We start from the raw sequence: 6,033 nt of genomic DNA, 5'->3' as shown, positions 1-6,033 counted from the left end.
TTTATATTTTCTATGTCTTGTTTTCATCATTTCTATTTTCAATGTTGTCTTTCCCCACATATTTCTTTATGTTTCTTTGACTCCTAAACTTATAAATATGTGGGATCTCATGAATAAAAATACACATCGATTTTTCCTTTCTTTTGAGATTTTCTCTCTTTGTCTTGGTTGAACATTTCTTAGTTTCTTGGTGAGGTTATCTCCAAGTTTCGATCCTTCCTTTGTTGGACCGGTGCGTCACATCCGGCAACTGAAGTCTGGTAGTATCATTGGGCCTTTCCGCATCCCATTGTGTCACCATTCATCCCACCAGTTCTCTATCCTTCCCGGATCTGAGTTCATATCAACCTTACCGAAAGTGTGATCCCGATTTTGGTTCTATCAAGTGGTATCAGAGCCACTCTTCCGGTAACTCTATTTCTATCCATTTTTCTCATCTTCCATTTTCTTTAAACACTTCTTCTTCTACTTTCTTGAACCCGGGCCACTCATTACCATCCACCATTTAAAAAAAAAAAAGAGATCTACGATTAAAAAAAAAAAAAAAGGAAAAAGATATAAAAAAAAAAAGAGTTTCAAAGTTTGATTTGTGGATTGGTGGAGGAAGAGAAAGCCTGCTGGCCGAAGAGAAATCCGGCCTTTGAGTTGGTTAAAGCGGGTTCCCAAATCAAATCTCTTATCTTTCTATCTTAAACCTTTGATCTTGCTTGGATTTGCCCATTGGGATTCTTTGATCTGTTCTCTTAGAACCTTGAGAAGAAACTGTGTGATCACCATAAAATCTGAGAGAAAACACTTGAGTGGGTGAGATTAAACACTTGAGAGAGTGATGAATTTTATCTACTAACTTTTGTGTTGAGATTTTCAGGTTACAATGTTTGGTCTTCACTGAAGAAGTAGCAAGAAGAACTCCCCACGACCATCTATCTCTCAAACTCCTTTTAAATATCCTAAAATAAGATTTGAATGAGTTTGTTAGTGTGCAGGAAAAGTCAAAAAGGAGGAGCAAAGATCATGTCAAAAAATCCAAAGACGAAACTGTTCCAAAAAGGCGATCCTTTCAGTTTGATATCCAAGAGATCTGTGATGACTTTGAGAAAGGATTGATGAAAGCTCTCAAGGACGTCAGCAAGCCACAAAGAAGAGAACATCCACATGTGCACCAGTAGCTGAGCCATCCTTGTTCATCAACAAGAAACCCAAAGGTAAATCTGAAACCCATGTTGAGGAGTTTAAAGATTTTTCAGATTCTTTACCTACCTTTGATGAATATGATGACGAGATTATTGAAAGTTGATGACTTGTGATGATAAATGTGATCTTCCTTCTCTGAAACCTGAGTTTGAAATTGATAATGAACAGGCTAATGTAGAGCTAACCGTTTTGCAACCGGAGCTTCCGAGTAGTCTTGTTTTGTCTCAACAGGTTTTTGAGGAAGAGCCACTGGACTATCCACCATCAGTGCCCATGTCTTGACACTTGGATATGTTTGGATGAAGTTCCAGATCCTATCTTTGATGAGGAGGACGAACCTTGTCCAGTCTTTGATGAGGAAGCAACAAGCATCACATCCATAGCTATGGAGAGTCATCTATGCTTTGATCCCGGCACATCTCCTCTCCCTTTGTCTCCTGATCTTCAAAAGCCCACAGTGAGAACTCTGATTTGTTAATTTCTCTGCCTGTCATGTTGTCAAGATTAGTTCTCATGATGATGACTCGTTTTGTCTTGACAAGAGATGAAAGAATTTTGTGTTTCAAAGTCTGTTTTTGAAAAACATGATTAATTCTTTTAAAATCTTTAAAACCTGATGAACTTCTTGATCATAACTGTTTTCAAAATGAAAAGGCATCAACTCTGAAATTATCTTGACCTTTGATCAGTTCTTGACACATAGCAAACGTTTTGATCATTTGAAGAAACTCTTGAACTTGATTTTGCAGCTGCCTGATTTCTATGCTAGAAAACCGGTCGACTCATTTGTTTTCAAAGGCATTGCTTTGATCTGATTCTTATATTCATGCACTGATCACTGATAATTTATTTGCATCCTCTTGTGCCTTGGACGGAATTTTGGTTAAAAAGTTGCTGGAACATGAATCACTTAGAACTGAAAATGATTTTTGTGATCTTGATTCTTGTGATTATGTTTTGCAGCCTGATCTTGTGTGTTTTGAAACTGATAAAACTTGGCATCTTTTGAGATCATCTCGTGATCAATGTGTTTGTTTGAGCCTTGATGAATATTTGGTTTATAACACATTCTTTGATAAGTCTCTTAAGTCTTTATAAATGTTTCTCAAATCTGAACTTAAGCTTGTGTGTTCAGATGTTGAGCATGAAATGCACTTTCTGAAAATGTCTAATATTTTTGCATGTCTTGAGAAAATTTTGGTTTGTAATATCTACTTGATGAGCACCTTGAAAGGCTTAGATATGTGCTACTTGTTCTTGAAAAAAGACATTTTGATGTTTGATTTGAACAAGTATCTCTCTTGCACATTTGATCCTGGTCTTTTAGTGTTTGTTTTGAGTATCCAGGAAAGACAGGTTCAGCCTCTGAATGAAAGCATTGATCGTGCCCAACAGCCTGAGTTTTGGAGAAGCATTATTGTCCAAACCGGCTACCTTGGAGATGCCAGCGACAGAGGTTCAGTCCACGAAGGGTATCTCGACTTTCAGAAGGTCGTTTGTCATGAAACCTATTTTTCTGGAAGGCTAACTCACCAAGGATTCTCTGAGGCTTGGAATCACTTGAAAAGCTTCGCGATGAAGGAGATATGAATTTTTCAAACCGGAGGTTCTCCAGCCCATCTATTGCGCGAGTACAAGATTTCTAAAGGAGATTCATGCCCAAGAAGGGAACGACCTGAGCCAAAACCGATCCTCCATGAACCAGAGGTGTTTCCTCAGTCAACTACCTGTCCAAACCAAAAGCACTGTAAGGATCATGGGTTGATTGTCTCTACTCTTCATGAAAATGTTTTGAAACCGAGAATTTCTAAGCAAAAACACATTTTTACTTGGTTGAAAACGTTTTGCTTAAACCTTTTCATGAATTGTTTTCATTAAGTTGTGCTTTGAAAGAGATTTGGTGTAGGAAACAAGCATGAACCGAAATTGCTTAGGGAAAAAGATCATTTTGATTTCGTTCATGAAGAAAATCTTTTAAATTTGGCATTGTCTCTTGCTTTTCCTATCAGTTTGACACCTTGGCCACATTTTGAACTTGAGAAACCAATTTTTGGTGATAAGTTTGATGTTTTGCTGCTTGCCCACGTTCTTGATAATTTCCTAAGAGCTTTGATCCTGTTTATGATGTCTTAAGGATAGAGAACCCTTTGATTATTTCTTTCGCAGATTTGATGGTGGTTTCTCTATGTTGTTTGAATGAACAGGATAAGCATGATCAGTTTCTAAGGAGAGCAAGCAATGATGGATGCCAAAGGACTTGGAATTACTTGTGGGAAACGAGTTCAAACCACCAAGGAAGTTTCTGTCCAAACTTTTCATTCACTGAAATTTTCCTTGAATTTTAATTCCTTTTGAATCTGATTTATTTCCTTTTGATACAGGTAAAATGGATTTGAGGACAAATCCTTTTGAAGAGGGAGAGTATGATAGAACCAAGATCGAGCACCGTCCTACTTGGTTCATGGACATGGTCCAAGTTTTGAGTGTTTATTTTTGGGAACCTTGAGAGGGTATCTCACTTTTCTTGTTCTTGGTGAGGTTATCTCCGAGTGAAACACTTTCGTTGTGTTGGACCGGTGCGTCACATCCGGGAACCTTCGAACTCGGTAGTATCTTTGGGCTTCCGCAACCCTTAGTGTCACCCTTCGACTCACTAGTTCTCAATCCACTCGGATCTGAGTTCATATCAACCGTACCGGCAGAGTGATCCTTACTTAGGTCTATCAAGTGGTATCAGAGCCACTCTTCCGGTAACTCATTTTCTATCCATTTTCTCATCTCTCCATTTCTTCTAAACACTTCTTATCTATCTATCTTGAACCCGGGCCCCTCATTACCCCCATATAAAAAAAAATAAGATCTAAGTTTATGCTATAAAAAAAAAGAGAAAGAAAAGATTATATAAAAAAAAAAAAAGAAAAGATTCAAAGTTTGTTTGATGTGGTGAGGTGGTGGAAGAGAAAGCCTGCTGGCCGAAGAGAAAACCGGCCTTTGAGGTGGTTAAGGCGGGTTCCCCTTTGAAATCTCTTATCTCTCTCTCTTGCTCATTTGTGTTCACTTGGATTATCTCATTGGGTGATCTTGTTTGCTCTCTTAGAACTTTGGGAGGAACTCTCTTGTGTGATTACCAAAAAAACTCGAGTGAAACACGTGTGTGGGTGAGATAAACACCTGAGTGTGTGAGGTTTTTACTCTAACTTTGCCTTGTTTAAGTTTTCAGGAAACCATGGGCAGTGAAGAAGAAAGAAACAGACCCGGAAATTCTTTTGCCGGATTATCTAACTTGCAGATGCGTGCTCTCAATGATTCTATGTCTAACTTGTTGAATACAGGTTTGGAGGCGATCCATCTTAGGCTGGATGAACTTCAGGGCCGACCAGCTCAGTCCCAAACAAGAACCAGGCGTGACCGCCCAAGGAGACACCGGTCCGATCTTGAGATCCGAGATGAGTCCTATGATGATGATCAGTCCATCAACCGACCAAGGAGAGCTCCTAGACAACAGAACCAAGGTGATGTCAATCCATTTGGTAGAAATGAAAGAACTGATAATGGATTGGGTGGTTTGAAATTGAAAATTCCAAGTTTTGATGGCAAGAATGATCCGGATGCCTTTCTTGAATGGGAAAGAAAGATTGAACTTGTTTTTGATTGTCAAAAATTTTCTGATATTAAAAAGGTTAGACTTGCTGCTGCTGAGTTTACTGGCTATGCTATTAACTGGTATGATCGAGTTGTGACTAGCAGGAGAAGAGCAGGTGGCGCCAGTTGTTACATGGGATGAGCTTTCCATGCTGATGCGGAGACGCTTTGTTCCCGACCATTACCACAGAGATCTACACCATAAACTCAGGCGTTTGCTTCAAGGTTCTAAGTCAGTTGGGACTACCACCAGGAAATGGAGACCTTGATGATCAAGGCTGATGTAGATGAGCCCTTAGACGCCACCATGGCTAGATTTCTCACTGGGTTCAACCGAGACATACAAGACCGCATGGAGCTGGAAGACTATGACAGCATGGAACAGATGCTACACAAGGCCGTGCTGATTGAACAACAACTCAAGAGAAAAGGTCTCTCCAAACCGACCTTTGCTTCAAAACCAACCTTTGCTTCCAAACCAAACTATCAAGACAAGGGTAAGTCTTCTTCCACAACAAATAATGCTTTTAAGACTGATGTCCCTGCTCGTTTTGACAAAGGAAAAGCAGTTGAGAACCCTAGCCGTGCAAGAGACATCAGGTGCTTCAAGTGTCAAGGTCTTGGCCACTATGCCAACCGATGTCCAAACCAAAAGGTGATGGTGCTCTTGGAGAATGGAGAAGTCGAATCTGAAGAAGACAAGGAGGATCTCGGACCAGTTTATGATACTGATGATGAGGAAGAAGCACTTGACTTCCCAGTTCATGGCCCCCTTCTTGTTACTAGAAAGACTTTGGACGACACCTTTGATCCCATCTTTGATGAGGAGGCCGATGGCGTGATTGATGAATTTTGCTCGACCTTTGTGGAGAGCTCTGGTCCGATCTATGATGAGGATGTTCTTGATGAGCCAAGCCAAGGTTCACTACTGGTTACTAGGCGTACCTTGAGTGTCCAACCCAAATCCAATGAAAAAGAACAAAGGGAGAATCTCTTTCACTCTAGATGTCTCATTTCTGATAAAGTTTGTTCTTTGATTATTGATGGAGGCAGTTGCACTAATGTGGCCAGTGACACTCTTGTAAAGAAACTTGGGCTTGTTACTCGGCCTCTTTCTCGTCCTTTCAGGTTAGAGTGGCTCAATGAGGCTGGAGAACAGTATGTGAAGGAGCAAGTCACAGTTCCACTCTCCATTGG

Source organism: Raphanus sativus, unplaced genomic scaffold, assembly GCF_000801105.2.
Source record: "Raphanus sativus cultivar WK10039 unplaced genomic scaffold, ASM80110v3 Scaffold0621, whole genome shotgun sequence".
NCBI lineage: Eukaryota > Viridiplantae > Streptophyta > Magnoliopsida > Brassicales > Brassicaceae > Raphanus > Raphanus sativus.
This window is presented reverse-complemented; position numbering follows the sequence as displayed.